Raw genomic sequence first — 9,596 nt, forward strand, 5'->3', positions numbered from 1 at the left:
AATCGAAACTTATCTGTAACCACTCTTATGCCAGCTTACAATGAGCAGAGTTTTCCTCACCACAAACTATGAAAATTCAATTCTCTATGAAATTGATTCTTATTCTTTAAGAGTCACTAGTCCCCCCACCCTCCTTTAACTTAAAAACATAATTCAATAAGAATTGTTACGTTTGCCGTTCAACCCATCACCATCTTCTGAAATTATCTAAATTCATACAAACCAACGGGAGAGATTTTACGTATTTACTTGGCTTGTTCAAAATAGCAGTCAAATCTCCTCCAAATCACACTCTACTGTCTCAAAAAAAAATTTACTCGTTGGACAATGTGGTCCTAAGTTCCCTGCACATAAGAAAAAAACAGGAAGGTCTCGGCTGGAATGGCTTTGTAAGTATATTCGATTAGGATTGAACTTGAGCCCTCAATAGCAACATCTAAATTAATGCCGTTGATTCGATTGTGTTATTCTTTTAAGTTACTTTTTGTAATAGTGTATCTAAGACTACATTTTCCAATGTCTCCTTTCATTTTTAAAACAGTAAAACGTCCTTTAAGCTCGCTTTAACTGTGATTTGAAGTTCAGCGACCATGTTGTGGGGCTCCATGCATGTTCTTTTGTTTAGATATTGGTTGTTCATGCATAAACTTCTGGTACAGTGGTGAATGGCACCATACTTAATATCTAAGGACATAATTATTTCAAACAAATTTTTGGAAATAAATTTTAAACTAAAAAAATAAAAGGATCTTTTTTAAAACGGGGGCCACATTTTTCATTAACGAAACACTTTGAAACTTGGAACACTGGTAGAATGTGTCATATAAAACATCTTTTTCTCTTAGTCTTCTTAAAAAAAAAAGAAATCCATAAATTATTCCATGTTAAAGTTGTCGTATTTCTGTAATTTCAACCAATCACTGACGTCCATTCAGCCGATATACATTAAGCGCCGACTACATAAACAAACGATTCTGAAACAATTAACCCTAACCCTAACCCTAACTCTAACCCTAACCCTAACCCTAACCCTAGGGTTAGGGTTAGGGTTAGGGTTAGAGTTAGGGTTAGGGTTTGGGTTAAAGCAAATTTAAAATGAAAAAAGCAAATAAAACGAAGAATCGTTTGTTTATGTAGTCGGCACTTAATGTATATCGGCTGAATGGACGTCAGTGATTGGTTGAAATTATCGAAATAAGACAATTTTTTACATGAAATAAATTCGAATACAAAAATATTTTTCTGTTCTATAACACAAAATAGATAAGTATACGAAGTTTGAAAGTCTTTCGGTATAAAAAACACTACGTAAAACATTAATGAAAAATGTGGCCCCCGTTTTAAAAAAGATCCAAATAAAAATTTAAAGAAACAAATATTTATATAGTTAAATAAAATCATAACCTCAAATATAAATAAATATATATTTAGATCCTTTAAAATGAAAGTTAATTTGTTCGATTTTCTGTCTCTTACTCCTGCACTTGAATTCTCTCAATAGTGATAAAAATAGATAAAAGATTAAGATACTTCGAAGCGCAGCAGAATATCGAGAGAAAAGTCAATATTTTTGTAATTTGATTTTTTGGTGGGATTTCACTTATGTAATATATATATATATAATTACGGTTTCGATTCCCAGACCGGGCGTTGTGAGTGTTTATTGAGCGAAAACACCTAAAGCTCCGCGAGGCTCCGGCAGAGGATGGTGGCGAACCCTGCTGTACTCTTCCACCACAACTTTCTCTCACTCTTACTTCCTGCTTCTGTTGTGCCTGTAATTTAAAGGGTCAGCCTTGCCACACTGTGTCACGCTGAATATCCCCGAGAACTACGTTAAGAGTACGCGTGTCTGTGGAGTGCTCAGCCACTTGCACGTTAATTTCACGAGCACGCTGTTCCGTTGATCGGATCAACTAGACAACCTGCTTGTGAATTTAACCTGCAAGTGGCTGAGCACTCCACAGACACGCGTACTCTTAACGTATTTCTCAGAGTGATTCAGCGTGACACAGAATGTGACAAGGCCGGCCCTTTGAAATACAGGTACTATTCATTTTTGCCAGCCGAGTGGACTGGAGCATCGTGAAATAATGTGTCTTGCTCAAGGACACAACGCGCCGCCTGAATCGAACTCACGACCTTACGAATGTGAGCCGATTATCTTAACTATTAAACCATGCGCCTTCACACTTTTCTAATATAGTTATGTTGAAAAACTTCTATTAGCTGACTTGATCCATGCAATCAGATGATATAACTCCCTCTGGTGGGGCAAAGTTAAAGAAAAAAAATTAGAAACAAAGAGTAAGGGAGATGATTCCAATAAAATCAGTTGATTAAAATTGTTGGACACCATATATTGGCGTGGATCTAGTCTTTAATGCCAATAGTGAAAGCAATGGACATGCTTTGGTCTTATTAGCCCTCTTCAACGAAACATTCTACTCGGTTAACAAAACTCAGAGTCATCAATATATATAAGAATTTCTTTTAAAAGATTTTCCCAACTATTCGACAGGTCACGAGGATGCCCCTTCGTATAATTGCTGTTATTATTATTTAGTCTCAGGTCAACCTGACTGAGTTGACCTATTGTCAAAGGCATTCGAGTAGTGACCATCTCGCCAATGAAAAATACTCTACCTGATCCCTCAATCATTTTAGAAATAACAACCAAATCTTCCTCAAATCACAGCCTAATGACTTAAAATCTGAAGGATACTAACAATAATGTGGTTCCAAATATACAGAAAGACGGGATGGTCACTACACGAACACTTTTGATGATATATACTAAGTGTTATATACCAATCATTGTTATATATTATAGTCAGATACTAGTATTATAAAACAGCGGGTTTCATATTTCCATGATTTCTTTTTCTCAACATAAAAAATAAGGGTTTAATGGTTAAGTAAGGTTACAAGTTGTGTTTAATAGAAATATATTAGCGAACCCCAGTAGTTTCTTGCTTGTTTGTTTTGTTGTTTTTTTTAATCACTACATTTAACTGTATTTTGGCCGCCGTTCTGTATCGTAAGTCAGTTGCTACGCAGTGTTCGATGTTCTAACAAGGAATCTATGTTAAGTTGGATATAATGATTACCTTTTGGTATGAATACTGCTTTCGTCGCGAATAATTCACATATAGATAGATAGATAGATAGATAGATAGATAGATAGATAGATAGATAAATAGATAGATAGATAGATAGATAGATAGGTAGATAGATATTATATTATACTGTACATATGTGTGTTTGTGTGTGTGAGAGTGTGTGTGTGTGTGTGTGTGTGTGTGTGTGTGTGTGTGTGTGTGTGTGTGTGTGTGTGTCTCCCCCACCTTCTGACAACCGATATTGGTTTGTTTACATTCCTGTGACCCAGCGGTTCGGCAATTAAGTTTAACAGAATAAATAGCAGGTTCTCTTTTTTTTTTTTAAATAAATAAATAATAAGTCTTGGGGTCGATTTGTTAGACTAAAACCCTTCAAGGCAGTGCTCCAGCATGGCCGCAGTCTAATGACGGAAACAAGTAAAAGGTAAAAGATGAGATAATAAAGAGAAAATAGTGTTGGTGTATTATTGGCAGAGATACTTAGTGAGTGACTCCATATATCTCAGATATGAAGAATCGTGAATTGGTACTCCGACATTGGTTCATGGTTTCCTTGGGTTAAACCCTAAATTCTCCCACCATTCCCCAAAACTTAGTGAAAACTGAACTATTGTGGTTCATATCCCAGCAGCAGCAGCTGTTTTTACAGTCTCGATTGCTAAGTCACATTTGCTGGCTTACTTCACAGTTCATTTCTATAATGATCGGGAGCATCTTGTAACTTGCTGAGTGTTTAATCAACTGCTGTCTGACTTTCAGTTCATCCTTCGAGCCTGAAGGCAAGCGGAGATTAGCCGTCTCGGTCAGACTGGCCATTGGATCAGGTCAATGGTTTTTCTTTTCCTTCTTTTTTTCTCTTTTTTTTTTTTGTAGTGAGTGACCTACAACTTTCTATATATCGGAATATACGTTGTTGTTGTTGGCACTCCGTCGCTTACGACGTCGAGGGTTCCAGTTGATCCAATCAACAGAACAGCCTGCTCGTGAAATTAACATGCAAGTGGCTGAGCACTCCACAGACACATGTACCCTTAACGTAATTCTCGGGGATATTCAGCGTGACACAGTGTGACAAGGCCGACCCTTTGAATTACAGGCACAACAGAAACAGGAAGTAAGAGTGAGAGAAAGTTGTGGTGAAAGAGTACAGTAGGGTTCGCCACCATCCCCTGCCGGAGCCTCGTGGAGCTTTAGGTGTTTTCGCTCAATAAACACTCACAACGCCCGGTCTGGGAATCGAAACCGCCATCCTACGACCGCGAGTCCGCTGCCCTAACCACCGGGCCATTCCGCCTCCACCGGAATATACGAGAAAGAATATATGCAGCAATCTTTACAATAATGTATCAACAGCATATAACCACCTATCCAAAGAACTATGCAATGATATACATTGTGTGTGTATGTGTGTGTGTGCGTGCGTGCGTGCGTGCGTGCGTGCGTGTGTGCGTGCGTGCGTGCGTGCGTGCGTGCGTGCGAATGTGTGTGTGAGTGTGTGTATGAGGATGTGCACGCACGTGCGCTTAGATGCATGGATGGCTTCACCGTCGATTTTGATGAATGACCGTCTAATTGTTCGATTAACTGGATTACCTACTCATTGAATTAGCGTACGAGGTGGCTGAGTATTCCGCAAGCATGTGCATCCTTTATGTAATTGATTCTCCAATAGAATCAGCGCGACACAAGATTCAAAAGGTTAGAACTTAGAATTTACAAGTACGGGATTACTGCGAAATATGGCTGCGAAATAAACTTCTTAACCCCTCAACCATGCGTACATCCACACACATACATTCGTACACGCTCACGCACACACATTCATACATGTATATATATACATACACCTATGGATGGAGAGATATGTATGGTTATACACTCACACACAACAGACCATCTATTGAATCCATCTTTCACTGACACATATCATTAAGATATCTCATTAGACCACGAGATATTCTACGAAGGTAACGATATTCTATGTAACATCAGAAGATAACAACTCGGTGACTGTGACTCGAAACTAAATAAATATTGGTTTCAAATTTTAGCACCAGGCCAGCAATTTCCGGGGAGAGAGTAAACTGATTTTATCGATCAGAGTGCTCAACTGGTACTTATTTTATCGAAAGTATGAAAGGTAAAATCGACCTCGGCGGAATTTTACTCAGAACGTAAAGACGGGGAAAATTCCACTAAGTATTTTTCCTGGCGTGCTAAAAACCAAATAGCTATTGATACGACCGAGATTGCGACATATTTTCTCAGCAGAGCGGGCTGGATTCCAAATAAACCGACAGGTCAGCAGATCGTACCCTGTGAACGTCGCTATACTGTATCTGTATAGCTTACTAATAGTAATTAAATAACACAGTGCAGAAGGATGTCACTATAAGCAGCAGCACTGTGTTCAGTTGTGCGTGTGAGTCTGAAGAAGCTGCCGCAAGTGTGTGCCTCTCGCCACAGTCCACCGCTCTTATCATTCGGCCTTGGTTTTGAATTTAGACTCTGGTCCTAATTACAGTCAGGGCTTGAAGGTATGTGGTTTAATCAGTGATAGAAGAGCAGTGACCATAACGATTTGCAGGACCTACTATAAAAGTGGTGATAGTTTGAGATTGAAATGAGGCAACTGGGCGCTGCTGTTTGGAAGATGACAATTTGGCACGGCTGACTTGGTATTCAGCCTGTTTTGGCGATTATGTTTTGGCTCTGGAGGCAATCATACACACATACACACGTGCGCGCGTAGAAATCGAGAGAGAGAGAGAGAGAGAGAGAGAGGAAGAGAGATATGGAGAGAGAGGAGTGGAAAGAGAGACATTACACATACATACAAACATAACTAGATGCTCATACGCACAAACAGAGAGAGGGGGAGAACGAGAGAAACATTAAAACGCCTGTCGTCAAATAAGTCAGCGTCGAATCTGCGGCACCAAATAGACGGCACCAAAATGGCTGTGCAAAAACGTCTCATACCCACATGGGATTGTATGAGCAAACCTTCAGAAGTGGAAAGCACGGGGAAGAAACATGATTCCAAAAACAACTGACTTACTATTGCGCATAACTAACTGACGTTTGCCAATAAATTTTCAACAGAGATGTAAATATACCAAGCTGGTTGGTATTGGTGTAAAATTGGTATAACAAAACAAAACATCGATGAATTATTGGCCTGTTGTAAATGTCAGAATCTGCTTAACAGGATCACTGTGAGAGCAACAATTTCATCATGACCAAGCAAGGAGCTGGGAAGAAATGAGTTTGAGAATGTGCTTAGTAGCTTCTAATAATCGAAACTGTAATGTCAGATGTGTGATGGCATAGGAGCGATTTTTTGCAGTCTGATTGGATTTTAAAATGCAGCGGATTCTATTCTCCACTTGGGTACCAACTCTTTTGCACGCGAATGTTCCAGAGACCATAATCAAAGTCAGACAATTTGGTTTCATCCTGGGCCTCCACCCTGAAGTTATATACAAGAAATTATACAATGCAGAGGTATATTTCAAAACAGGTGTATATTTCAAGTCTCTCTGTAATGCTATTAACACTTTCAGAGAATCCCTTATCATTTTTATTCAAGAAATCTGAACGGGTTATTATTGCCCCACAAGAAGGCAGAAACATCAATTTGTCCCATAGTTTCTTTGTAGATTACCTGAAAGTAAATGGTCCCTACAAATATGAACACGCGGAAGAGTCTTGCCCTTAAGATATACTCAAAGGTTATAAAGAAGAAGCTTGTCCAAGATCAATGTTTCAACCTGGTTGTAAAAGGAGGAACAACTACAAGCCAATCTAGGAGCATCTTTATAACGGCCTAGCTCTAAAATCTGACTAGGAATATTATAGGCACTCAGAGACGGATGAAAATTTATCCTACTATGGACTTGTAACAAAGAATGTGTAACCAGGCATATAATATTCAGAGTTTAAAAAATATAGTCGTCAGATAATTATACAAGGTGTCCACAAGGTATGGGTACATGGAGTAAATAAAATCATAACATAAACAATTAAATATAAGAAATAATAATTTCTTAAAGTATGTATTAATCCTATGTACCCAGACTTTGTGGACACCCTGTATAATTATCCACAATGTGTTTACTGAACCAGTACTCATATCAACATTTGGATAATTTAATTGAACATTAGAGGATATCCAGATCTTTCATGTTAAAACCGCCAGATATCTCCACATCAATAGTGACAATGATTGTCTCTACCTACAACGAAAACAAAGCAGTCTTAACGTTGATTCAAATAGAGTGTGAATGTCATATCATATTCCTTTGACAACATCTAATAACCACTACGTGTCGAAGAACATCCATAGATCAAGTCTCCATACATGAGACAAATAGCATCATGAGAGTTAGAAAGAAGCTCATCGGAAAGTGTTACCTGACTGATGACCAGGGATACTCACCAAGGGAAGTTGCACAATTCTACCATAATAGAACATCTGATGAAAAACTTTATACTCATCAACAGAAGGTAATGAATCGCTATGTTGCCAGAAAGTTTCAAAGTGACAGTAACATAGATAAACAAAGTAGTCTATCTTGTACCAACAGCTTGTACATTAGCTCCTACTTTCGAGGATATACTTTTGCAATATAGGGAAGAGAAATTACGACACAATACTTAATGCAAAAATAAGATTAAGATGCAGATATAAAAATCTAGATGTAACAACCGAAGCAAGTTATGTGGATTAACACCAAAGATGTGACGCACATTATAAATACAACGTAATCACAATACTATCTACCTGTAGGGCAGTATGTCGTGGCCAAAACAGTATAAATGCAGTCCATAGAAAGATGATCAAGATATAAAAGGTTATAGTGATGTAGAGGGTATACTCACCCATAATGTGGAATAATACCGGTTGAATATTCCTGTCAAAGCCTTTGTAACATGTACGCATAACAGACCAGATATAATAGTCTGGGACAGAGAAAAGAAAGTAACACAGTTGTAGATGTCAGTTGTCCAGCAGACGTTAATATAATATTAAGGATGACAGCAGTAGAAAACCTCTATACCGAACTCACGAGAAATCTGCAGATCCTCCACCCGGACAATAGTTTTAGACTTATACAGGTAGTTAACAAATTGCTTCAACACCAATCTCTAGGAACTAAGCTTCACAAAACCAGAAAGACACGGCTAATTTAAAAATTACAGTTGTGATCCAATAATAAAATTGTGGAAATATGTAAGACATCTCAGAAGTTTCATATTTAATAGATAAACATACTCACGTATATACATACACAAAGGTAAATCAAAAGATACAGATATGTATGCATAAAACCAAAGATCATACCCTCTCTTTCTAGAGTAAGGATCCAGTACTGTAATACCTTAGGGTTCAAGGGTCTATAGCTTTTCAATATCATGCAACAACAAAAAACTGTCATATCGGTATAGACCAACGTCATGAGTTGGGTACTTTAGATCTCTGTGTTGAACCCACAAAGTCACAAACTTTAGCACTATCGTACGACCCCATAGATACATCACATAGTTCATCATTATGCGACTTTACCTATGCTAATCCTTTACTAAACAGTAGTGTTTTCCTCGCATGCCTGATAAAACCTAGGTCTACAGGGCCAATATCAACATATGATTTAGCAAACTCAATGACTTATCTAGCAACGATTTAGTTATAGAAGGATAAAATCTATGTCAAACTGGGTGAATTTAATCTTATTCTTAATATTCTTAAACCAATTTATTACAGTAAAATTGTTATTCCATCGTAGAAGCCCAATAATTTCTCTAATTTTATTATTAATGTTTCTTAGTATTTTTTTTAGTTACTTACCCAGTTTCAGATCTCGCTGAGTTTAACAATCTACAGAAAGGGTTATCGTGAAAATTATGTTTATGGTCTTTTAAAGTAATAAGTAATAATAATTAACGGAATTTATAAATATTTTAATGTGCGTTTTCACAAATCACATGTTTCTTAAGATCATAGTCCATATTCCTGGGATGATTACAGTGCAATCCGTAGTATCCATGGACATCGGGCAGATCATGTTCATGCATTCGTTTCTTCGGAATATCGTTATTATTATTATTATTATTATTATTATTATTATTATTATTATTATTATTACTATTATTACTACTACTACTATATTTATCCTACATTATATCGGCACAGCTCGGTACGACCCTAAAAAACTAGCATCGCCAGTTGGCATCATTAGGTTGTAGCCGGCATAATAGAATAGGAGTTTTTATATGAATATTCAAAACGATTCCTGTATACGAACTTAGAGGATGTATATATGCGTGTGTGTATACACACACACACACACACACACACACACACACACACATATATATATATATATATATATATATATATATATATATATATATATATATATATATATATATATATATATATATATATATATATATATATATATATATATA

At 37.1% G+C, this 9,596-nt stretch overlaps 1 protein-coding gene across 6 annotated transcripts in view; it reads right to left on the bottom strand.

Moving 5' to 3' along the window:
- The window catches only part of LOC128248675 (transmembrane protein 229B-like), a 72,438-nt gene that overhangs the window by 23,786 nt on the left and 39,056 nt on the right, over positions 1 to 9,596 (bottom strand). Inside the window, exon 2 of one of the 6 annotated variants that reach the window (XM_089357227.1) lies at positions 8,007 to 8,087. The exons of 4 other annotated variants lie outside the window; for them this stretch is intronic. The gene's annotated coding sequence lies outside the window, so the exon portion shown is untranslated. Of the gene's footprint in view, positions 1 to 7,563; positions 7,715 to 8,006; positions 8,088 to 9,596 lie in introns of those variants that run through there. One more of the 6 variants, XM_089357230.1, reaches the window with a different exon arrangement.

Source organism: Octopus bimaculoides, chromosome 9 (assembly GCF_046866305.1).
Source record: "Octopus bimaculoides isolate indiv1 chromosome 9, ASM4686630v1, whole genome shotgun sequence".
Lineage (NCBI taxonomy): Eukaryota > Metazoa > Mollusca > Cephalopoda > Octopoda > Octopodidae > Octopus > Octopus bimaculoides.